The sequence below is a fragment of the Limanda limanda genome, chromosome 10 (genome assembly GCF_963576545.1).
Source record: "Limanda limanda chromosome 10, fLimLim1.1, whole genome shotgun sequence".
Taxonomy (NCBI): domain Eukaryota; kingdom Metazoa; phylum Chordata; class Actinopteri; order Pleuronectiformes; family Pleuronectidae; genus Limanda; species Limanda limanda.
In genome coordinates, this window is record NC_083645.1 from 20,625,045 (window position 1) to 20,652,693 (window position 27,649).

Sequence of the window (27,649 nt, forward strand, 5' to 3'; positions counted from 1 at the left end):
TTAGTGTCTATTTATCACCAGTGCATCACAAGGCAGAACATGTATTGTAATATAATCTCTGAAGCAGCTGTAGACACAGGTAACTCCAAAAAGCAGAAAAGCCCCACATCACTCTGATGATCTATTACGCCACGAGTTGTGCTACTTTTAATTGCTTGCCTTGGTTCTGCTGGTAAGGGGGAGAAAAACCTTGCTGTAAAAACAAAAACTCAGGTTCGCTCTGTGTCAGATTGCCAGCAAGGTGTAATATATCTCTGACTGTTTCACCGAGGGAGTTGTCGTGTTCTTTCTCGCGGCGCACTGAAGTGGGACAGTCCAGTGTCTGCACATTACAGTGACAGCTGTGGATTCTCTCATTACTAAAACACTAGAAAAAACAAGTCCTGCAGTTTGTCAGGATGCTGCTCTTCAGTTTTTCAGTTGCAAAGGTCTGACAGTCAAATATGAGTCGGACCTTTGCGGCTGTCATGATGTTTGGAAAGATTCTCCATCATCCATGTCATAGGATATCTATAAGTCAGAAGCAACTTTTATTTGTTTTTTGGCATTTTGCCTTTATTTGACAGTTGGCAGTCTACAGAGACACAGGAAACAAGGGCAGAGAGAGACAGATGGAAAGAGAGAGGAAAGACATGGAACAAGGGTTCCCCAGCTGGGAATTGTACTGTGTAAGTTTTGGTTGTGTATTATGTTTCTCTACCATTAAGCTACCAGATGCTATAGGGTTGTGAAGATTAGTACAACCCTTTATCAAGGAAAACATGAGCGCATGTCAAACTGAAGTGATTGAATGAGGGTGAATTGAGCCAAGACCGATGCACATTTGGATCCACATAGCTTACCTCACATGAACGAGACAGCTAACTAGTTAAATTGGTTTGAAAGTTCACAGCTTAACAAAATATGATTAAGTCTGAGTCCTAGTTGAACAAATAAAGCAAACCTTCCTGCTGGGAGTTCCATATAAACAGTCCAAATTAACCAAGGGAGAGACCAAAAAGAAAAAGTTAATAACAACAACAAATAACATAAGGAACAAGCTTTATGTTTTTCATTAAAATATAGTCCCTTCATTTTAAGTGGCTTTCTACCCATATAAATCAGCTTCATATATCTAGAGGAACTGTACCTTGTGGATACAGATATGTTTTTCATTGTAATGTTGAGCCTTTAGCTGGTATAAGCTTTATATCCTAAAGAAAGCTTTGTTTAAAGTAAAGTTGGGTTTAATGTCGACCTCTTCTTGTTGAGTCTGAACTACACTATAATTAATAGAAAATATAAATGGCCTGAGCTCATTCAGCAAAACTGAACTGATTACTTGGATGTAAAACTGAGTGTGTGTTAAATATTACACCGGGAAAATAAACTATTGTTTTTGATAGACAATATCTCCTTGTTAAACATGTTAAATTTAAAAAATCCATCCAGTGTTTGTTTAAGCCGACCCCAACACGCATGGGACGAGAGCTTCCACGGAACATTGAGACAAAATGAAGAAGACTGAAGTTTCATTATATGTTTTTGAGAGTAGATATGAAAGTGCTTAAAAGTTGCACAGCACCTCCCTGGTGAACAGCATAATCCAGCGTCTTCAAGCTGCTCCTCTATTCTCCTCTGCTCAAAGGGACTGTCAGCGGGGTTTAGCACAGCAGCACCACTGCCACAATCCAGTCTCATGTACTGCAAATGTAGAATAAAGCTGAAGGTTCAATTCATCTTTCATGTAGCTCCTGAACTTGCCGTTGCCTGGTCCTTAGTTCCAATTTCAAGGTTCCCTGTGTGTTGCTTATCACAAAAGTGATGCGTAATGAAGAGCTCTGTCAGTGATATGGTAGGAGCTCCCGAGTTGGTTGCCTCTAGGCTGCCAAGCTCTCTTAGCTACTCGATACCAGAAGGCAGGCTGAACCTCTGCCGCTGCCAACACTGCTGATCCTCAAAGGGATCTTCCACACAAGCGAGTATACTTTTCATTCAACCTAAGCACACATTAGCTTGCCATTAATGCTGCTGCTGTAATTCAAAAGCTGAACAATTAGCCTGCATCATTAGCCAGCTACCGAGATTGGGCTGAAAAGTGAGGCAATGAAACAATTAATCAAGTAATAACACTGAGAGTCTTAAAGATCATCCAAACAGCGGGTGCACTAGAGTGTTGGCACAACGAGCAGGGGACTGACTTGACAGAATCAGCAAAGTATATTGTAAGAGTACAGAGAAAAATCCATATCTTTAATCCATCCAGAGTTTTCTGAATGCTTAGTGATGGAAGACCATGGATAGAAACAGTGTTTTTTACAGTACTGTACAAATACAGACAGCAGAACACTTTGTTCTTCTTGACTTTACAAAGCTACTTCAACAAGATTATATTAAAGCAATTTTTCTGAATGAAGGTTTGCTCTGGTACTCGGTGGCACAGGTGTAACAGGAAACACCGGTTGCATAACTCGCCCACTGGCACCAAAGTCTTTTTTCATCAACATAAAACTCATTTGGTTTATTTTCACACATTACCAGCTCATTAAATAAATGATTCAAAAGATCATCAAAAGAAAAGTTTGACTGAAGCTAAAATCATTGCCTGAGATTCTCTGCTCCATGCGGCAGTGGAGCAAAGTCGCATCATAGTAGTAGAGTATTGCCATGTGACGATTAGAGATGACCAACAAGACAATGGGGATGGGTGTGGTGTCAACGTGAAAAGCAAAAGCTCCTATTCAGCAATGTTTTTGATATGAAAACAATTTCATAATGGAACTCGATGACACTGAAGAAAAAAATCTGTAAACGTTGTCTGAAGAAGGTGGTGGCATCTGGAGGCAAAGCTTCTAATCTCACAAGACGAAGAATGTGTGCACAGACGATGCCCTGGCAGTTTGTCACAGAATCAATAGCACGTTCTCTCCAAGCTGGAGGAGGAGATGGGAATTGTAGAAAACCCAGGTCAAGCTTGGCCTCCCAACAATTGCTGGCTGTGGTCAGTGTGTTACTAAGTAATAGTCTTGAGTCTCTGGACCAAACCGAACAAAACATTATAATAATAGATATTTGCAGCACTCGCATCTACTATAACCATTAAGCGAAAACTTCAGGGCAGGCCACAGAAGGGTTAATGACGACTTCATGGGCCAGATGAAATGACTACATTTAGAGGAAGAGGGATTTAAAGAATTCAGGGTTTGGCACAGAGACAGCTGTGGAGCTGTGGGGGAGAAACTGAGGACATCCTGTAGTGGGAATTGCAGACAGATGAACGAAAAATGCATCAGTTCTAGTGCACTTTGACATTGAGTGTATGACAAGTCTAAATATGGAAAGTTGTTATGTAAAACACAACCACAGGGGACTCGACTTGCCACCAAACTCATGAGGTTTTACAATCCACAAGTAGCTGCTTGGAACGTATGAATGCCCCATCTTGTACTTTAGAATCTTCACAGAAAAACGTAAAAATGTGGTTCAGCTCTAAAAACATATATATATTATAAACCATTGGTCATTGGTCAATGTGGGCATATCTGCAGCTATAAGGTTATTTCTTTGACCCAATCTGAGTGCAAGATGTGATTTGACCACAGGGGGAGACATACTTGCATCACAGTCAGTTAGAGCCTACGTCTAGGATAAAGATTCTCTACAATTCGACATGAAAACTCCTATCTCTCTTTCTTGTTTACTGTATTATTAGTGCTGGAATTAGCAGGACTACTTCGTCTAGCTTGGCTGCCAAAAGCTATTACACAAAGGAATTTACAGTCCTGACTTTATTCGCTGAACTCGCCTCATCCGTAAGCCGAAGAGGTTCACACATTTTTTTTCCAGCTCAGCTTTGAGCAGTCAGATGAAAACAACAGTGGCGAATGAGGATGGGCAGGCTGAGTCAGTGAGCAGCTGTGGGAGTCACAAGCGTGGATGAAACTGAAGTCAAGTGCTTTTTCATTTATCGAGGTGAAGTGGCTTGCGATTGTCATCAAAGACGGATAAAATAACTGGTCCGCATTCAGTTAGCGAATGATTTTTCTGTCCATGATAACTTGTGCTGGTGAGTGTGCATGTATTACGTTCAACCTTGACTATGATGCTCACTTCCAAATTAAAAAGCTGTGCTGTGATTATACTGTTCTAGCAGATGTAAATAAAATATGCTCTGCGCAATATGGAATTAGTCTGAATCAAAATAAACACAGTAAGGTTGGATTTTGTATTTTAAGGATTTTACAGTCATGACAAGCTGTTTGTCAGGGCAGCAATTCATGCCTTTTGAAGTGCTGGGACATACTGTGAGTTTCCTGCAGGAGGCTACATTTGAAATGACCACAAAAGCAGGACAGTTTCCAGGGTAATTGATATCCCACTGCCAATACCCTGCGCCTGTCTCACAAATAAATTTCCGCTTAGTGAAGCTCTCACTCAGGTAGCTGCTCCAGCATTTGCAGGTCATCTGTGACTCATATGTTCCCTTTGTTTTTTTGCCTTTTTCAGTCATCTTTGACACATTTTTATCTTCTTGACAGTCACTGAAACGAGATTCCCACTTAGCAACCACAAATTGTCATGCAGCAACCAATTAAAAATTTGAGATTTACCAAAGCTGTCAAATCCTCTGGTACTGCACAGTGGTCCGCTCTGAATTCAGTCTAATTTGTTCTGCAGCCCCATCAACCTATGCCACGAGAGCTGGAATATTCAGACGCGGTCTCGAGCACTCTGTGTGCAACCTTTAAATCTCTCCTCTCTGACTGATCTAAGCAAAGTGCCCCCTCCCCTCGCACCATTAAAAGCAATCTAGAGATGCTCTCCTGATTGATCAGAGAGGACGAGCTCAGTGTGGAGGTAAATGGCTGTCACAAGGCCTGATGGACCTTTTCTCTCCCTGTGGTCATGGGGAGGCACTCAACCCCCCCATTTGATCTGGTTCCAAACATGTTTGTGCCCCTGGTAGAAGAAGAAAATGGAAGAGAAGGGAACTGATCCGTTCTGTCGGCACGGAGATGAACGAGAGCACGGCAGAGAAACAAAAACCTCCATCCACACATTTTCATGCACTGGACAGAAGCACTTTGTTCCCCCCCAGGTCATTCAGACAATTTGGTCCTGAACTACTTGTTTTATCGAGACTACAGGCTCCGATTCAAATTATAAATTAAGCTGTGTGGAATTATCTGAATCACTGCACTGAAAAAAAAAACTATTAGCTCAAAACTAAGCTTCATTAGGCAAACCAATTAAACCTTATTTCCCAAAGACCGAAAAGTCTGTTTCCAAATGTGAAACACTGAGACCATATTGTGCTGTGGCTATAGATCTAAACCTGGAGGAGTATAAATCTAAATATATGAGGTGGGAAGGGGATGGAAATGGAAAGTTGGATTTTTTTTCTCAGTCAGTGATGACAAACAGCAAGTTAACAGCCCCAGACTAATCTCTCGGACACGTCATTGCTTTTTAGGGCTGCAGTGGGACATCTGAATTTACACACCGACAACAGAGGAAGCAGAGGGGGGGGGGGGGGCACGGTGCCATGCAGGATGAAGCAGGAGAAAGCAGGTTAATGTGAGGAGTTCACACCGCATCCTCGCTTAATTAGATCCTGAGAGGACGGAGACGAAAACCTCCCATTATTAAAACACCCAGCGAGGATGAAGGACAGATGGACGCAGCAGCAGCACAATAATAAAAAGAGCCTATAACAACTTATGCAGGCTTTCTATACAGCAAGCCACTCGCATGACATAGGCCTGTCAATCCGCTAGAATACGTGACTCACCGGGCTCCGTTGTGCGGCAGGAACATAATAGAAAACCGGGATGAATAACATGCGGAGAGGGGGGGAGAGAGAGAGAGAGAGATGAGGATTTCAATACAGCAGCGATCCGGCGTCAGCGCGGATTAAATCTATTCTGAAAAAACTTCATCCATGAACAGCTGCAGCGGGCGAGCGCCAGGTCCCGATCATACAGCTGCGACCCGAGCACCGCGCACAGGAAGGAATTGATCCTTATTTATCATCATCATCACCATCAGCATCATAATCATAATAAAGCACAACACTGCACATCCACTGCCGAGGCACACGGAGGATCCCAGCAGCCCGGTGCCTCAGTGGAGAGAGGCGGCTGCTGGTCCACGCCCGACCATTACGCACAGACTGGGAGAAAACCACTGGGCTCGTTCCTGCAAGTTCTGTGCAAGAGCTCAGAGAAATGTGGCGAAGCGTCATATGAGCCATGTGTTACAGACACACACATGCATGGAAGAAACCACAACATCTTCCCCTGTGAGCGATCGGAGCAGCAGGCAAACTTGTGCGGACCCTACCTGTGTACTGCAGGAGAAACATGGTTCCACGCAAGGCGAGAGGTTCGATTCCCGTCGGTCCTGCGCTGTGTGTGTCAGGACGCAGCGTATCCGAAGCAACACAAATCCTTGAATGGAGACGGCTGGGGCTGGTCGGTGGATAGGAGGGAAGGTGGGAAGGTGGGGGCTGGTCCCTTCAGTCAGTCCACTCCGCTCGGCAAGACTGGACCCAATGAGAGAGAGCCAGGCAAAGAGGGATCCTTCTTTTAGATACGGAGAGTCCAACCCGCCCTCACGACGCAGCGCGCAGGCGAAGTGTCGGGACTCCGGAGCTGCTGCTGCTGCTGCTCCCGGTGTCGGTCTGCCGGTGAGAGCCAAGTGTCACACAGCAGGAGGAGGAGGAGGAGGAGGAGGAGGAGGAGGAGGAGGAGGAGGAGGAGGAGGAGGAGGAGGAGGAGGAGGAGGAGATGTCCTTTGCATGGGTACCGCTATACGGCAAATCACCCGGAGAGAACGAGGAGGAATCACCCGACACGCTGCCCCTCTGCAGAGCTGATGACTCCAATAATAAACACACACACAGATTCAGCAAAAGATAGATTCGATCACGATCTCTTTTTGGGGGCACAGCCAAGCGATAAGTGCCCAACACAGCGAGGTGGTGGCTGCAAAACTTTTGACAGCTGTGCGTTTGCAGAAGGTGTCGTTCTGCGAGCTGCCAGTTGGAGGAGGAGAAGCACAGAGATCATCTATTCAGTGCTGGTGCTTAGCATGCACACTGTAATGAGACATTCCTGTGATCCCGGTGGCTCGATATACTCTGTGATTCTTAATAAATAGAGCAGTACATGTCCAAGATGCTTTCAACGATTTAAGCATTTATTTAAAAATAAACAGTGGGATTCCTGACATCTAGCTGCAGATACTGGACTCTGGGCTCAGGTGAATCAGTAGAATAAGACCTTGTGAGTCCTAATAAACTGCATTTTTTTTGTCAATTGGATAATATAACCTGCATTCAGACAGGTTTTTACTGTGTTTTCATATAATTATATATATATTTGGAGATTTTAACCTTAAAAGGGATAGTTCACCTAAAAATTTAAAGTCACTCGTTATCTACTCAGCACTATACCGATAGAGGGGTAGGTGAAGTGTCATCCAAGTGACTCGAAAACAACGTCATTTACACCATCGGCAGCACCGGCCCGATAAGCCTCAAACATTGTTATTTTCAGAACTGCCTCGTACCGCTAGATACTGATGCAACATATCATTAGAAAGCTAAGATTCTTCCGATTCGATTGATGTAAACCATTTCAAGCTCCGATCACCACAGCCGGTACAATTAACGTCTCAGTCAAGACACTAACACAAAAAAAACAATCACAAAGTCGACGTCACTCAACGAAAACAGTCTTGGTACATTGCCAAAGGTCCAGACGATCCAATCCAGTAACATAATCAGTCCAAAACACACTATTACATCAAAGAATAGCCACAGTCAGCTGTTGCGTAATCTCAGCGCAGCCAGCATCAAGATGTAAACAACATGAAAGATGTTTATTTGTATACATTTTAAACCATATGACCGGTTTTGCCTCCTTTATATAAAAGTATGATTTGAGTGTAAAATTTGCCTTTTTAGCCTAGTTCGTTACCATAGTTCCAAATGGCCTTTGTGGAAAACGCCTAGACATGCCCTTAGGAAAAAATCTGTGAAATATTCATTTTCTGTGGTATTGTTATCAAATTTGAACCTGGGCTAGTCAAGGCTTCATGCTCGGGTCCCAGTGTGTTTTCCAGCTCATAAGTCTCAGCTAGAGTCATCTGCAGGCATCTGTTTAACAAAAAATATTCAGGGGGAAATAAAAACCTTCTACTTCACTGTGTTCCAACTGCTATTACTCAATGTCAGTAGCACTTAGACTGATTCTGACTGTTGGGGGGGAAAGTTCAGAATGTTACCTTTCAAAGAGACCAAGATCATGCATGTACTCCAAATGGTTCAAGAACAGCTTTCAATTTACTTTCGGTACTCCTCAGACAGGCATTTTAGGCGAATCTCACCCGCTGCTTAAGAGGCTACACTCCAAAAGTGTTATAGACCCACCCCTCCATCAGCATATTAGTGCGCAGATAATGAGTGCATTTTCATTTTGGGGTGAACTATCCCTTTAATAAAGCAGCCAACAACTTTGTTACTATGTGGAGATATATAGAGACCTGGCTTCCTGTGCAGTGAAAACGGCCGCACTGCCTCTGTATGTGTTGTAATCGGAGCTTCTCTGTTCTTTGTTTTGGTAGCTGGTCCCTCCGTGCATGCATGTGAGTGCATGTGAGTGCATGTGAGTCCCTCACTGGGAAACTGGCGGACCTCCCAACGTTTATAAAATCAGGCGGCAAGATGCAGGCCAGTTCATAGGCACAAGAATTCAGAATCAGGAGGAAATAGAAAGATATTGGATCCATTTTTTGATCTTTGTCAAATACTTTTCTCCATTTTACGTCAAATATCAACATAATACTCTCGCAATTTCCAACACGGCCATGAACAATGGGTTAGGGGTACCTATTTCTGTTTCACATTTGAGGCACAGGAAAAAGTAAGGGATTAAGAGAATCCCTGCGATTATGGGATGCATGTTCTCTATTTATAATTCCAAACTGGATTGCTTTCGTTCGAGTAGCGATGGAATATCTTTTTGGCTTAACACCAAATATCCCCCCCGTGTTTCATCATCAACAGTCACTGACAATTCTTTCTCCCAGCACCTTTAATCCTCTGTGTATTAGTGGGAGACGTGCCATGCATTACATCATAGAACAAACTGGGAGACACCTTTCCTTTGATTGTTGAAACTAATTTCTTTCAATCGCATATACAATCTAGAGTGTTTTGTGAGATAAAGGGTTATTTAGCAAACTCCAAATTTATCTTCCTTTAGCAGACAGGTTTTCTCAGTCAGTTCTTCTACGAAAATACACTGTTATTTGATAATAAGTCTGTCTTTGTTATTCCATTACCAAAAGCTGAGAACCAACATCGCTAGAAACAATTCAGGATTGTGAATTATTGGGGAAAATGTGAAAGTTAATTTGAACCTCTAATTTGAGATTGGTGAATTTATCCCTTCAACCCTAACCCGACTCCTAAATCACACAAATGCACATAAGAAAGGTGGATGGATATACACCAACTGTTTTGTTCAAGTGCTGTTTCCAAAGTCAAGGATGAAAGCCGAACCTCAACTAAAAGTTAGATCATGGATTAACAGTATAACTTTCATGAAGGTATGATTTACTGCCTGTTGTTGACTATTGCTTTGAACTGCAATACTTTAGCTGTGGGTTTACCTGACAATCTTGCCAACTGTGTGTAGGTGGTTTCAAAGGCAAAGGCTGAATTCAAACATGCATACTTTCCTGTTTGTACAAGCTAAAATTGAGGTTGTGTAGTTCAGGTCAAACAGCCTTGTATACTTTTAGCAGATATCCGCCGGGTCAAATAATTTTCTCCTCTGCCCCGGCAATATGTCTGTTTCCCGTGTCATCACAAAATCATTTCAAAAGATAAATTGAAGTGTTTACCAAAGGCCAGGAAGTCATTCCCCTCTTGCAAATATTCAAAACTGCTTTCAATTTCCAGTCCACGGAAGTCAGCAGTACACAATTCTACGAACAAGGTGTTGAAGTGATTCAGATTACTGTGACGACACAATAACCTACCACACTGTGTCTATCATCCATTTTCAGAGAATCAGTGATTCTCTAAACGGCCTTGACGGATTCAGAGAAGTACACCAGGTTTCCTCTTCAGTAAACAACAGCATTTGCTCAACATATTTCCCGGAAAATAAATATTGCATTTATTTTCAGCCATTGTTGAAGGATGATCGGGGAAATATATATTCATATTAATCTAGGATTCATCTCGTGTATGGAAAACAGATTTAAAAAGATCAGCTTAACAACTGCCCACTGCAGAGACAATTTAAAAACAGTTTTCTTTCTTATGCTGAGTCAGCGCTTCAGCTCATTCTCCCTTTGACTTTTTAAACAAACAACTCACTTTCCAAATAAAACTTGATAGGCTGCCACGAAGAGTATTTGAGGGGAAATTCAACAGTGTTTTTCAGGCATCTGATCAAATTGCGCAAAATGTCTTGTTCGCCATGTTACAATGATGAAGCTTGGAGAGCCCTCAGAGACATGACACAATAATATGGGGACCTGTCTTCCTCTAGCATTTGGACAACAGCCTAGCCCTTTGAAGAATATTGGATGGACAAGGCTCTATTCAGCGCTTTAAGGAGGTTACATCAAAACACACACACGGGTGACTTTGTTAAGCTTCAGCAGTCACACGAACACGGTATTCGTAGGAGGAGGAGGACACAGGAGTTACGTATTAATCCTCTCGCATTTTGGGATATGAAAGAGCGCAAAGCGACTAACTGATGTTGGTCTTTTCACCGTCCACATCTCCCCCCCGAAAAAGACTTGTCATAAATAAACTGAATGTTTTCCAGGCAGAATTCAATTACCTCTGTCAGCCTGTAGTAATGAGTAACAGCCAGTGCATGCTCTCATTCAATTTCAGTGTCACCGGGGAACGATGTTTGTCTGATGTCTTGATTTTGGGGTATTTTATTTGTCTTAACAATGATGTTCTTTCTGTGGCCTGCTTAGTGCAGCAAAACATTCAAATCAAACCATAATTTCGACTCTGTGCCCCAGCAGATGAACCTGGCCTTGCTTGGCTTTTATGGTTTTGTATCCCCTCTTCACTCAAATAAACCACCCGACTTAAAAGTGAGGTGAAATATGTAATTGTGGCTGAAAGATTTCACCATTAAAACAAAACAAAAAAGCAGGAGAGAGGGAAGTCATGAGTCCACAACGTCCACCCGACCTCAGTTTTGTGTATTATCGCAGAAATGTATAGAATGGACGACCTAGTTAAATCTAATCTCCTGCTCAACACATTTGTTTCGTTAGCAAGGAAATCTCTCACATGATGAATAATTCAAATTCAGTTACTGCATATTAAATGGAAGCTGGGCCTCATCTACAACTATAATAGTAAAAATTTAACAAGGGCTTCGAGAGGCATAGCCATCCTCTTAACTAGGATTCTTGTGATTCACTATTTCCCTTTACACTAAACAACATTTATGACTATTTGTCCCACGAGATGTTTGCCCCATTTGTGTGCCTCTATCAAGTTAATTGCAAAATAACGCAGTGCTGTTTTTACCCGGTAAGAGATCATTGTGCCGTCTCAACGTGACCTTTTGCAATCGAACAACAGGGTTCAGGTAGTTTCTCCACGTGGCGTTCAGAGAGGAAGAGAGGATGATATTTAAAAAGGTTCTACTCAGTGGAAAGTCTATCATCTTAAAGTGACTGCAGTGGTATTTAGTGTCGTCTATTTTGAGATCAGTGAATGGTTTGTTTATCTCTCGGGTAAGAGTGAAAAATGTCATTAACTCCACTGCCCTCTGTGGAGGAAGACAACTCACACAGAAATGTGTTTCCAGGATGGGGCATATCTCTGTCTTTTGGCTGGTAGCAAGTTATCTTTGACCTCCATCTTGCTTAATCCTTCCCTCTCTAATTACATACCTCTTATTCTCCTCCCTCCTTACCTCACATCCCTGCCCTGACTGATGGTGAGCAGATGATCATCTGGACAGGAAAGGTTGAGGTGACTCCCCAGCTTAAGTCACACCTCATTAAGTGAGCCTCACAGGGTCCCAGTTCACATACTGGTGTATTCCTAGGTGGAGGATTGACAGGGCACAATACAAAGTATCTGAGACACGTTTTGAAATGCCGAACTATGTTTGCTGTATTTTTCATGATGACGTGAGAGGAGGGAGTTACTGTAGGCGCCTTACTAAGTGCAGAATCTTCTCTGGAAACCGAATTAGGCTAAATCAAGGCCAGGCCTATCTCTTAAGAACTTTCCGTCAGCATGAATATTGATGGGAATGGGCCTTGAACAGAGTGCAAAGCAACTGCTAACCTCTCTGCACTGCTGAAATGTTGTTAACAGCCTTTGCTGCCCCGTCATCATTCACAGCCAGAGAATCACTTGACAAAACACCACTGCTGCAATGCCACCAATATATAGCCACAAGAAGAGGTGTTGACAAATCGTGTTCGTTTGTTCTACAACATTACCGCGCTGTATTAAAATGCTTCAAGTCCTCCGACACAAGCGAAAGCAGTGGATGTGGACAAGTGGGCACTGCGGTGCAGTTTGGCAGCTGTGTTGTGCAGCAAGCTGGTTGTGATTCCTGGCACAGAATGAACCATCAGGCCTGCACAGGCGTCAGACTCACTGCCCCCAAGTCAACAGTAACACAAAGGCAGGTAATGTCCTGCAGCCAAAAGCTCCAGCTCCCACCAAGAGGTCAAGAACAACAAAAACACTAAATAATCACACTGAGGGATAAATAGACTTTAAAGAGCTTATGGTTCAACTTTGATTCCTCCTGTGTCTGAAGATGTTTTCTTGCATGTTTGATAAGAACAGACCTTGAATTAATCTGCTTATCCATCATACTGACCACTTTATAACAGCTGATATAAAACTAGCAATTCATTCTCCCACTCTACATTGTCATAGTACATAGTTATTTTCTTCATGGGATGGGTCATCTCTCTAATTAATAGATACACTTTTTAAATATAGAGTACGATCCTGACTAACTTCACCACTCATTAAAACAACAAGAAACAAACGGGTACCTGTGTAAATGAACTTTTTATCTAGAAGTAACATTTTTCAACCAACTGTGACTGCTGGGTAAACAATCAGTGCGTTCCTGGAGAAAACAACAAGATAGCTGATGAGAGAAGAGAAGAGTTGTGAATTCGAAAGCAAAAACAAACTTTTTCGATTTGAGGGTTATTGCAATTGGCTTGAAAAGTTTGCATTTAAATTACATTTAGTTTTCTTTTTGCTTCAAGTCATAACTGATTTCTTTGTTATTTTATTGTTTACGAGAAATGTGTAAACCTTGAACCAGTATCATGAATTTCAGCGAAAAACTTTGCTGAAGGCATTATTACATCCTTTCCTACTGCAGACAGTGCTGCAGTGGAGGTTGGTGTGAACAGAATTTGATTACTCCATCCCTGTCTGTGTGCACTGTGGAAAGCTAATGATGTATCACATAAAAGGTGTCTTTCCTTTTCTTTTCTTTTTTATACAAACCATAACACTGTTTAATTAATGAAGAAAAAGAGACAGAAAACTCATCATCTTCATCGTCCCACAAACTGACCTGAAACACCTTTAAACTGCTGGACATCTGTGAACAGAGGAACAAGAGATTGGTAGATAATTAAAGACACTAAAGGAAAATATACTAGATGCAATAGAGGACTATGCAGTGCACATGGGCGAAGAAAGAGGCAGAGGATACAACAGAGAGACCAGACGAGCCGGGTGGGAGGGAGAGAGGCCAAGTATCAGACAGAGCATTCATTATCACCTGACTGACCTGCATATTGCGCTGTGTGAGAGTAATGAGAAAGGACACGCTCATCGGCCAGAGCCCAGCAAGAAAACCTCTTCTCATTCCCCCTCTCTTTCAGTCTGTCAGTTTCTTACTCGCTTCATTTTCGAGTCTCAGACAATGCACTGTAGGATTCAATTGTTTTCAAAAAGCACAATGAAAGCTCGGGGAGATATAGCAATGCCATGACTAATACAATGCACACTGAACAGCTTATGTAAAGTGTCTCTTAACATGGTTATGTGACATAACAGTCCATTTATCTCTTTGTCTGTACTGTGCACTTATCATGTTAGTTACATGCAGTTTCAGTATAAATGAAAAAGTCGGAGTCAGAGCTAGAACAAGAGTCTCCAGCCATGATATCTGATTTGTAAGGATTACTGTGTATTAAATGGACGACATGACTGATCCCCAAAAGTGAAGCCAAAGCATCTCTTCCACCACCATGTTAATGGATGGGAGAAGGACCAGGCTAAAAATTAAAAGTTCACATACATTAGTTAATACATTTTCTCGTTAAATGTTGTGATTGAAAGCTGAGGCTGACTACAGATTTGTCGAGTGCACGCTTCGACAGAACCTCGATAAAGTGCCTGATCCCCCCCCCCATTGTTGTGGGTCAGACTCTGGCTCCAAATGCAGAAGATGGCAGTGTTCGTTTACGGGGTATGTTAGATTCATTTCTGGATAGACTATATTTAGAGTCTATGATACAATAAGGTTGCTAATTAACACAAAACACCCAGCACAGCTGAGGCTCATGGGAACGTCACTGGCTTTACAGGTATTTGGTCATAAACCGAAGCATGTAAAGTCAGGGGATCAAATTCATGACATGAGCGTGATTTATTATCTGGGAACCATGGATGTCTGTACAATATTTCACAGCAATCCATCAAATGATTGGAGATATTTCACTCTGGACCAAAGTAGTGGACTTAATCAGACCATCCTTAGACCCGTGCTGCTAGCATGTCTAAGAGCCGTAATACTGTTAGCGTGTGTCAGAGATGTAACACAACTTATAGAGTTATGTGGTACAGAGAAGCTATGAATGAATGCAAGATCATGTGAGCGATTAGGTTTCTTGGTCAACAATTTGCATCCATTAATAAGATCTCTAGTAATTAAAGAACAAACTCATCATTGTTGCCGTTGAAACAAAAGTCTGCTGCGTGGTATTTACTGGCTTACATGAACTAAACCTCCTCCTGCAGCTTATATCCTCAGAAAAATGCCTTCTGTGAACGCACTGCCCAGACTGAGCCGCAGAATCCATGCCAAAGATCAGTGAAGCTCCTTGGCACAAACATTGTTTTAGTTTCATTTCATCTCGTCTTATGCAAACCTCCGTCAAACTATGCCAGATACCCCATGCTGCTCAAGAGTTATGAATATTTCATTTTTTGAGTGAATGAAAAAGTTCTTTGCAGTTGAAACTGTCTCTAGATGTGCAATATGTACAGAGGATTCCCACAGGGTTCAGTGTTCAATGGCAGAATAAGAGTAGGGCATCTATTTTAAAGGGGCAGTAGTGGTGAGCAAGGATCTAGCATTATTTATCAGAATTTTACACAGACACTAACAAGACCTACTGTACGAGGATCCTCGTTTACGTTTTGTCTTCTCAGGTGTTTCGTGCAAATATTCTTCAGACGTAATGCAAGATGACAATCTTAGACTTAGACTACTACTAATTCACTAAAGTACCCCTAGTGTAATAGTTTACTTTCAATAAAATAAACAGTGTCCTGTTAGGATACCTTGGCTCACAAATAAAATGAGCCTTCATGGGATTTTGTGTCTGTGTACATGTTGTTGTGGATACAGGCCTGCCTGTTCCCATCAGGACTAGATGGTTAGAAAGCTTAGAAAAGATATTCGGTTTCAGTCCCATTGGCTAGGCTTCCCATTTGATTTTCAACACTAAACATGCCTGTAAACTGGGAAATCATCGGGTTCAGGTCGGGTCTGTTATCTATCGCAGAAGAGCTCGGACAGAAAAATCTGTCACAAATGTGTTTGTCTCACTGCTCCATGTGTTACATGAAACAAAAAAGAAGACAGAAAAACAAGGACATTTTGAGGGTCACTGACTTTGTTATTTCTGTGTGAAGCAAAGGGTTAGCAGAAAATCCTATTTTTTATGTGACATTCCAATAGAGAAGAAACACCAACGTTCATACAGACATTCAGGCCTCCTACCTGTGACTCGGCTCGACCTGTAGTCTGTGAACATCCTAGAGATGCAGCGCCGCTGTGTGTGATCCCTGCTACACGGCTCTCGTAGTCAATCTGTTTTGGAAATCGAAACCAGGGATAAAAAAGGTCTGATCAGTAGTTTGTTCTAAAAATGCTAGAGAAGAGTCTGTTACACTACAACCCTGCAACGTGACTTATTCATTCATTTATTCCGCAGTCGTTCAAGGACGCTGACTGAGAGGAGCAGTTAGGAAAGGGGTCAAACTAGAAGAGCTTTGTCTTGAATAGAGAGAGAAGACAAACAGAACAATGTAATTCATCCACTTCTCCAAAAAGAACGACCTTCCTGCTTTGTGGAGCAGAAGCTCATCTGAGCCGAGGAGGGCTCTGAGGCACAGGAGGGTCCCATTGACTGCACTATTAACATTCAAACTGGGGGATCAGCATAGAGGAAATATAAAACGCTGCCAGAGGGATGCACAGACAATTCTGTAATGCATTTCATTCCACCGAGAGGGGCCCTGAGGGTGCCGTGATGACCAGAGTAATTGGCTTTCTCCAGCTATGATAATCTGCATCAGTCATGCCATGCCAACACACTCTCGGGCCACTGAGAAGGTCACAGTGATCCCCGAACCTCGATCTCCTCTGCCGACAATAACGTCCTGCTTCCGTTAACATATGTGCAGGACATTCTTTACTGCATTCTGGGGATTTTACCTGAAGTTCAAGGGATTTTTAGGCTTTTATTAAACTTTGATACTAAGTCACATATAAGATCAAGATCAATGATGTTCAATAAAATGAGCAGTTTAAGCTTTTTAGCAGCTTTGAAATGTGGATATTTTTTTTATTAGTTTTTTTCTATATATAATTTCAAACTAAATATATCTTTTCTATAAGTTTTTTATAGCAATTTAAACAGGAGAACTGAAAAAAAAAATGGATGATTTTACCATAAGATATTAAAAGTTATAACCCTAACCCTGAATATAAGCACAGACGTGTCACAACTTCATACCACAATTCAGAAATGAAGCCGAAATATCTTGTATACAGACGCTGCCATCTTGTGCAGCAGCGACCTGGGATATGGATCCTAGAGAGCAAGGTCCCGCTGATACACGCATTGTGACATGTCACACCATTTATACAGCATCAAATAGCTCATAAATACCCAAATCAGTGTGATAAGAACAAAAAGGGCCATGCCTAATGAAAGTCTCTTTGATGATTTGATTTATATGCTGCAGTCTATGGGAAAATCCATTATTTGCAGCCCAATACACTACAAATCACATTAAAAACACACACACACGGTACATGACATATAAAGTACATATTGACTATGTTTCATGTCACAGCTTTGTCGTGATTCCACTACATCGGTTCTGTTATGTCACGTCAGGTACTGATAAGATTCTTATCATGTATCACTGCCCGACATGCAGGTGCATCAATGCTGATGCTGCTGTACAAGATGAGCGCGACAGGATCTTCTTGGCCCACATAATAACGTCGTCACGGCATCTTCGCAAACCACCATTACCCGTACATCTCTGCAAACTGCTCTTTTCAAACCCACACAATAGATGCATAACTCGGCATGCAGAGGAGCTAGACCCTGACATCAGCTGAGGACATGTACTGAACGTACAAAGGAGTAACCCTGAAAATGTATTTCTCAGCATGGCTGGAATAAACAACATCTCCATCATCCATTAAATCCTCTGTAAAGTGATGGCCAAGATAATTGACCTACATTGACAGGCACTCGTCCCTTTTAGAAAACTGGATGAACTTAGTTGTGGTAGTTTTGCAGTTTGTAGATACTTTCAACAGAAAAAAAAGTGCTATCAAAAATATGATCTAGATATTTGAAGTCTGTTAAAACTCAGGTTTAAAGACACAAAACCCACTGACCTGAAAAAGAGAAACCATGGGATCTGCTCCTACACTGAATCAAACTGTTTGTTACTTTTACCTGGCACAAAAACAGACCAGAACAAATGCAGTGAGGCCAGACTCCGAAACCCTATCCCAGTTTTCTACAGGTTGTTACACTTTATCTCTTTTATTTGTCTGTGGTAAAATCACTTTCATTTCTATGGTGTCCTTATCTACACAGCTGACCTCCATTGACCTCCTAATATGACCCATTAGAGAGAATATGATCTCTGAAGACAGGATATACCAAGGGGATTTTTATGAGTGAATGCACAATTTTTTCTCTTTTCCAGATGGTTACAATAGAGAAAACAATGCAGACTACAAATAAAACATGCTTAGGGGATAAGAAAAAAAATTCAGCTTGATTAAAATCTGGCTTGTGTTCAGACAGCTGCTCTCCGGGCAAGGATATACTCAAAAGAGACCATATAAAGGATTTTTTTTTTTTTTCAAGATATCTATTTTAAACACATCTGAATCCATTTTTAACTCATAATGGTACATTTATCTATTTCTGTTGACAATATTGGAACAATCCCAAAATAAAGAGCTCTGACTCACGATTAGCAATCATGTTGTCAAGCACAATCTTTTATGAAACTAGAAGTAACCATATTTGAGGAGCAGGGGGTGGAGCCTGACTGAGAGCTTGAGAACACTGACCTACACATGTCACCTGCAGCCATTGGATGGCACTAACTGTTAATCACATAGTATCCATGCCCCAGTTCATACCATTATTTGACTCAAAATGGGACCAGAACTGATTGCGACCATAAACTAAAAAATGTTTAGCAACGTAACAAATCAAGTGAGACATCATCAGTTTCTCATAGACTTATGTAGAAACTGACTACTCATTGCAACCAGTGGAGTAGCCCACTGCAGCTCATCTGAGAGAAAACTTATTTCAGGCACTTCTGCATTGATATCAGTTAACTGACTCGGAGTCTACGTCCATAGATCCAGTTTATGTTCTAAATCAACAGAACAAACTAGAATATCAGATGATGGAAAATGCAAAAATAATTAGACTTTGCTGTTTACATGTTATTACACATTACTGCACAGTAGCGTACTTGTAAACAGGAGCAGAATGACTGATAGAGTAATGTGTCCTTGCACTGACAGGTCTTTTTAGGCCTGGAGTGGTGTAAGACTGAGAGCCAGTGAGACTGCTGAAAATGTGAACCGTTCACCACAGTAATGGCAAACACCCGGCGAAATCAAGGCCAACAAGAAAATGCACACAGACCCACTCTGTGCACAGATATACAGCCCGCTTATTCAACATCAGAAAAACATTAGTTCAAACTTTGGAAGAATGATGACAGTTATTTTAATTTGAGAAAATAGGACTTATCTTAACGAGGAGGATGCGATGAAAATCCATTTCCAAAAGTCCTTTGTGGGCACGACAACAAATGATAATCATCACTCCTAAGGCAACGCTATCATATATGTTATTACCAGCATTTATCATTTCCATGTATATGGTTGGGTGGGGGTGGGGGGGAGCGTGACTTGCTAACTTGAGGAAATGTGTAGACTAATGATTATAAATGAGGCAGAGAAGCTGGGAAGGATATTTCACACTAGCCTTTGAAATATGTCTCTGAAATTCTGATTCAAATTCAGCACACTTGCAAATATGCAAGATTCAAAGCCGGAGAGAGAGATTTTCTTGCAGAAATAGTGGCTGTGACCATAAATGTTATTAAAATAAAAGAGCAGATTTTATTTGAAGCAGAAATTCAACTTGTTTCTCAAAACGAGGAAAAAGCTATAACAATATAAGTTTCTAAAATAGTATAAATTGATTGTTTATTTGGTGTAATTTCTTAGTAGGCCAAAAACATCCCGGAATGCATGATTATTAAATGTTACATTTGACTGGGAAAGTAAAGTAGCAAATGGAAGTTTTATTGCTTTAAAATGCAATTTTCTTGTGCACCCCCCCCTGCAGATATTCAATGTTCAACACATTTATCCTTGTGTAAGTATGAATGTTATTTCATCTTAGTTTTTGCACACAGATTTGCCATCTTGACAAATCCTTGAAGCCAGACACCTGTGTCTAGCAGGGCCTAGGATCCCTTCAGTGAGGAGAGGATTATCAGAGTCAACCATTCCCTTGATGAGAACGGAGATACCACATAATATACCAGATAGGTCAATTCATCATTTATCTCCTCAGCAGGGAAACAGCAGCCTGCCAAAGCACAAATCATATCACACTCCGCAAAAATTCACAGTGTCGGATTAATCATAGCAACTTCACAAGAACTGATCTGTACTTCACAACCAGCGCTAGTGTGCATTTTCTTTCCTGTAGCTGTCCCTCAGTCTGCATGCTTATCTCTGTGATGAAGTACCTCATCTCCCGCACAGGGGCAACAAAAATAAAGCTCCGAGGGTTTTACATTTGTCTGGAAACCATAGAAATGTGTCCAGAGTAACAAGTAAGGGAAGGGAAAAAAAAGACCGACCTGTATTAATCAACCGTCATGTTTACACAAATACACACAGAATTAAGTTAAAATGTACATCTGCTTGCCTACATTTTTATTCTGAATTTGAGGTTGGTATTACAAGTAAATTGCAATTTTTTTTTGAGAAACAAAAGCATTTTTGCAATTCGAGCCAGGTTTTCGTCAATTCAAATCTATTCAATTAATCAAATCTTCCACAGCTTTTCTCACATTTTTACTGCGACAACCAGCTGTGCTGACAAATAACATTTTTACCAGCAAATGGATTATCCTCATTATTGTCAGATGAGGAGACATTTATGTAAATGTGTGCTGCTGATTTATAATTAAAATTCAGTCCTTTCTTTCTTATTTCTCCAGACGCAAATATTAGATGTGGTTTCCTGTACCAGTGTACTGATGGAAATCCATGACCTTGGTTTCTTTAGTATACCAAATAGCAATGTTTCCTAATGTGAGCAAAAATATGTTATGATTTATGAACTCCACGCTGATAATATGTGAACTCCATGATGCACTGTAGAGCCAGACTGATTCATTGCTCTGTCGATTATATCTGCCGATAAAACACCTTGATATGTTGGTATCAGCCTTTGTGTTTGCCCGTATGAAAACTTAGAAGTGTGTGAATGTATCAATAATCAGTTAACCCTTGTTATGAAGATATAACCCACACAACCTTGCTGCTGCAGGCAAAGAACTGATGCATAAAAGGAAAAGGTGACCATTCATGATTTGCTTCAACGTGTCCAAGGAGGCAAAATACATTAAAAAAACTATTATTGCGTATGTTGGATAACGAACCTTGAGCCAGCGCTTTATAAACGACTTGTTTATCTATCCTGAAAGAAATATAAACCAAATACACAACAAAAGACATTTATACCTTAAAGCAATACAGATACACATCGATCAACCATATTAATATAACATTTGCATAATGGTATGTTAACAATGTAACCTGAACAATTACTGCTATTAAATTAAAGTACTATTATAGGACTACAACATGTGCTTTATGTCTTATTAACATAAGAATCATTTTATAAATGAATCATTGTTTTAACAGTGTAATGTGCAGCTTCACATAAGTCATGATAACAAACAGTAGCTGGAAACTGCAAGTTTTGGGCATTTTTACTCCAAAATGCCAAAAACAGTTATAAGTTGATTTCTTTATGATCTGTTAAACACAATAAAAAACGGTTTCCATGATCAGTACCAGTTAGAGAAATATTCGTACTTTATAACTCGACCAGATGACTCAGAGCTGTATGGGTAAGAGCTTTATAATTTCCCCTGTGTAATTTTGCTTTAAGTGCTGCCTTCATGTGAAGATATTCTATATCATGTAAACACTTGAACTGAAACAGCGAGGTCAGGAGGCTAACGTCTAATTACCCACAGATCCTTGGCCTTTCAATTAAATGCTTTGCCTACAGCTCAATATCCATCTTATCTTTAAAAAACATGATTAACACACATGTGATGATTTGTACAATATGTTTAACATTTTCTTCAATTAAGGATAGGGTTATAGTGCATGTTGTGGCTTCAAACAGTTGCTTCAATAGACAGTATATGAGTAATAATAAGCAAAAGCCTGGCAGTTGACAGATGGCATGTGGGTTGTGGGAATGAAAACACTTCAACAGAGCTTTGTCATGTTCGCAGTGACGTCTGCCATCCTTCCTACAATCACAACTCAAGCATAGTCTACGTCAATATAATCAAAATAATTAACTGTATACAACAACATTTCATTAAGTTACTGAAAGTACAGTTCCCACGCTATTACAAACATGTGCTCATGTGGTGCAGTATTTGCACGTTGATGAGCTCCTGCTGATATGTTGCAGAGATGACAGTCTGTCAAGGTTTACTCCAAACAGGGAAACAACATGTTGGAGAGATGGCACCATCCCTTTGCTGCAATATGTGATGACACAATGTAAAAAACAGTTCTACATAAAAACTGAGTACAAAGAAAAACCAAAGCTGGCTCCTGTGCAGATATGTCGCAAATAACTCTTGTCAAAATGGATAGCTAGGCAACCGATTCATCCACTGTTTGAAAAAACAATTTAGAAAATAGTGAAACTCATTCAATTCACCTTTAGGTGATAAACAGAGGAGGTATTTCTGTCATAAATCATCCATATAGAATTTCTACCAACTGATATGTTGCTTTTATGGCCGTATTGACGTTACACCATTTATTCAACACACCACATCACAAAATAATGTTAGCTTTAGAAAGATTTACAATAGTGCCAGACAACCAGAGGACAGAGGGAGGGCAACGAGACAACAGCGAGAACAAAGCGTTTCCACTCTCCTTCACCAAACAAAGAACTGACTACGAGTGGGGTATGTCTCCTATTGTTTGGACGAGGCTCGGGCTGAGCAGGCTGACGTTGAGCAGGAAAACAATTTTCCACAATGTTACGGACAAAGCCCGAGGTCTAACACAATACAATTTTCTATCAACCCAAGACAAGAAATCGCCCCTAAGTGTGAGGGCGCAATAAAAGTAATAAAAAATGTGTGCATCCTCGAATAACACTTCAAATTGTTTCTAAGGTTTATGGAAAAGTTTGCACAGTGTCCACAGCTTTGGTGCAGTTTCTTTTACGAGTCACACAAAGCAAAGTCACAAAGTAGTAAAGACATGCTAAAAAAATAGTAATGAATAAGAACATGTAACCAGAAACAGACACTGTCAGGGCTGCAACTGACAAATAATTCATCATTAAGAAGTGACAAGTATTTTAAGATATTTTGGGACATTTTTGCCTTTATTGATAGGACAGCATAGGCATGAAATGGGGAGGGAAAGTAAGGATCACATGGTTAGAATCAAACCTGTGGCCATGGCAGGAGAGCCCAAGCCTCCAGATATTGAGCCCCTGCCCCTTAACTTGAGAGACACTTTTGGGGGTAACGTACAGTGAAGAAACCCATTCTACTTGTAATAAGACACAGGTAATATAGAAAGTAATGAACCAAGCCAAGTAACTTTTTTCATTTTCACCTTTTTAAACACAGCCCTCATGGTTTCTGAGCCTTACAGCTCTGCAAAGTGACAGCTGTGGTGCCGGTTATGGGAAACAGCCGCACTGACGCAACGGCTTCGCTGATGGCAGTCCTGGGAAAAGGCCTTCGCTCCGTAATTTACAAGTGGGCTGAGAGCCAGTGTTGTTTGACTGCTGTATACATGCTGTCTTTGTATTTATGGCCAATGAGGAGGTTGGGGAAATCGTTTTACCCATGCAGCGGAATCTATAGCCCTGGATGTCATTGAGATGTGCCAGAAGAAACAGAATTTAATTCAAAACAATTAAAAATAAACAAGATTTAATATCAGCTGGAGAGACAGAGAAAACTCTTTAGGTGGATAAATTACAACTGTGTAGATTAGTTTCCCTCTGAGGGAGAAATCCAAAAGAAACCTTGAGTGTGCATGCCATTGGTTTTAAAGCAAAGTAAGACAAAGAGGGAACTTAATGAGAATATTACGAGTGAATAATTACTAGACGTGGCAATTAGGAAGAACAATGGTATGTTGTTTTTAAAAGGTCCTGGTAATTATCCGAATCAATCCTGGTAAAAATCAAGGCTTTCATACCTTTTAAATGCCTATAACAGTGTCCTTTAATGGAGGCGATTCACTTGAAGGTTTGATTATAGTGCACAATAGTCTATATCAGAATGCATGGCACATTCTTGGTTTGGCTGTGCAGCCGGGTGTATGTGTAGAGAGGCCGCTGCTGGAAAAGAGCAGTGATGTTGAGTCGAGCAACCCTTGGTATATAAAGGTTTGAAAAAGCAGTCTTGCATGTGAAGGGATAGATGGGGCTCAGCTCTTCCTGTCACAAGCGTTTAAGTCAGGGAGGAAAGGTAGGAGGGCAGGCCAAAGCATGTGTATGGAGGGCAAAGGATGAGACAGGGAGGCCAATACCATTAAAGGCAGACACCCTTATCTTAAATTCTGATGTCTCGGTTAGACCAATGATACCGGGGCTAAAATATTTAACTCATGTCAAGAGGGAAGATATGCACGACTGGAGGTCAGGTAAGAAATTAAAAGGTTAGCTCATTTGAAGAGAAAACGTCACAGTCGGATTACGGAACAGCCTTTCAGGAAATTGAGATGTTCAAGGATTTCGAAACCTGGAAACCATGACTCCCAACAAGCTGGTACTCGAGGGTGATTCTGACTGAAACGGTTTCAGGCGACCAAAACGGTATTTGACCTGAGGAGAGTGTTGTCTCGTATTACCAGTGAATACTATGTGTGTGTGGAAAGCTGCTAGTAGAAAACGACAGGCGGTAGTTTTCATTCTGAAATGTACAACACATGATAAGGTACTCCTGTCATACTTTGCCTAATTAAAATTAAAGTAAGCTAAAACAGGCATCTTCATCATCTGTGTCCTAAATTACTTGTCATGCAATGAAAGCTGAGTGTGCAGCTGTCTCACTGGTAACAGAGTCTGTTTCTGCCTGTGCCAGCAGCACATCGACTGTGCACTGTTCCATATCTTTTCATACACTGCATAAAAAATAAAGAGATGAAAGAAGATTCAAAGTCCTCGGTTGATTAGCACTTAAGCGTGTGTGTATTTTATGCTTCAAAGAAAAATCCATAATTAAGAAGACTCAGAAATTGTCTGTCAGTCTGTTGCTGGTAATAATGAAATAAGACTATCCACTCTCCCAAGTCGTGGGGAGGCTTCCTCATTTGGCCGGTCCTTTGTGTTTTCTCCAGGTCTTGACCGGAGTTCATTGCCTTTGATTGAAAATAAGATGACTCTGTTCTGCTACTTAATGCAGCCTCCCCTCTCAACACCTAATTACCTTGTCTAAACAAAGAAGCTGCCAGCTGATAAGAGCTATGAGCAAAACATAATTCCACTTTCTCGAACACGGCGAGAGAGGACGTTAGCCTTGGTAAAGGTTAGCGCTCTCCGAGTGCCCTTCTTGATATCGATATTCTGTTGAAACATAAAATCAGTTATCCTTTGCGTTTACAATAACTTTTAACTTATGTTTTAAGCATTTCTCTGAATGTGTCTTATTTTGCTTATTGTCTTGAATGTTTTCTTGTCTTTATTTAATTTGTGGGTATTTGCAAAGCACTGTGCACTGGCTGTTTTGACAGGTGCTATATATACAAACTTATTAGTATGTTGTAATGTTTTTTTCTTCATTTAATCACAGACCTTGAATTTACACAGAGAATATGCGAATTTCTTCCAATTAAGCTGTGGCAAGATTCATATCAGACATCAATGATAAAAAAAAATGCTAGCAACAACAATATTGACTCTCATATCACATTTTAAACAAGTAATTAAAAACCAGGGATAACATTTGCAACACATGCAAAAAGTATCCAAGTCTTAAGAGGGTTGTTCCAGTCGGCTTCAGAAATGTTGCATCTATTAAATCATTCATGCTCGGCCCTTAATATGTTCGCCTACGTTGACATATTTCAGACACGACTTTTGAAACCAATAGAAAGCACGGCTGCCCCCCCGAACACAGAAGAAATCACAAACGGCAATAAACATCCTGGAAGGGGCCCCTCACCATGCTAATTAATTGTGGGCCAAGTATTTTTAATCTGCTAAATGATAATCAAAGCTGGGTCATCGCCTTCATCATTTACAGTATACTGCTGTTATCACCCCTTTTTTTCGAACCATATCTTAAAGCCATTAGTATATACACAACTCATAGCTGGACACAGTGGATAAGAACGCCTCCATATTGTCCTGCGCCCTCATCACGGCTGATTAAGCAACCTGAGGACATTTACTTCATTGGTGGCAATGTGTCTGCAATCCTAAGCAGTCGGATCAGAGTGCTGACACTGAGGTTAGCCAAGCATGCAATCCTAACAGACTGACACAGTGGGTCAAGGTTGTCTGCTCCCTCCGTCCACACGATGATAAGACGAAGGGCATTACATACGTGTGAGGAAGGAATTATTGTAATAGTGTGTCTAAACTTATTTCCGCAAAAGCCCTTCACATTTGGTGCATTTTAGAGCCGAGGTATTGGCATGGCAACACTAGAGATGTATTCATGAAATTGCCCACACTGGTTTAAATTGCACCACTGGTGTAGAGGGGATTTATGTGCCACTTGAATTTGTCATGGCTGAATGTCACAGGTTCAAACCATTTCTGCTGTTAGCCGTTTGGTTTGGGTCATTAAGCCGATTGTGAGAGGTGTCAACAGGACTCTGCTGTAGACATTTCATTATTTAGCTACTCACCCTCATAATATCGCCTCTTCTTTATCTTGTTTCTACCTGATCTCTGTTATCATGACACACAAGGCCAAGCTGCAGTCTTGAATATTCATGCACATAACCAGTAATTTCTTAGTGAGCCTTTTGTGACACCCTGTGAAGATAATAAATGTATGAAAGTGCTGCACAACTTACTGTCAACTACTGGAATTCGATTGCTCTGTGTATCTCATACAAAGTTGCCCAATGAAGCTTTAGTCCGCTCAAAATAAAGCCACTTTCCCCGCAGTGTTCTCTTCCAGCTCACCTGGCGTTTAGAGGGAATAGGAGCTGGCACATGATGTATTACAAGTGGCGCCCAAAACACCCCCCTGATTAATTAAGAGATTGGGTACAACCCTTTTGAGCCATGCATTTGGTGCAGCAACCTTATTTTCTCCATCATTAAACAATTAAACCTGGATTTGGACACGTATTCAATGCCACGTACACTGTAGACCGTGCTTCTTACACAAAGGACCAAAGCTGTTAGTCTTTGATAGTCCAGCCTCTGAATGTGAACCTGGGAGATTTTAGAAGACAGAGACAGTCTAGACAATGCTCACAATCCTCCAAAGAGACCCGACAGTAAATGTATTGCTCTCCAGTTTATCACTCAGACACGCTAACAAACAGCTGAGAAAACAATAACATGAGTTTACACTGCTGTCATTGGTCATGATCATCACAAAACTCATTTTAGATACAATAAAAACTGTCACACAACATAAAAACAGATAAAACAGTAACACTCTTTGTCACGCCATTGGGTGGTGTCCAAGATACTGCACTGTATATACTTCTGGTGCTCCTTTGTTCACCATATCCAACATCTGTCTACATTAAGCACTTTACTGGTAAATACTTTG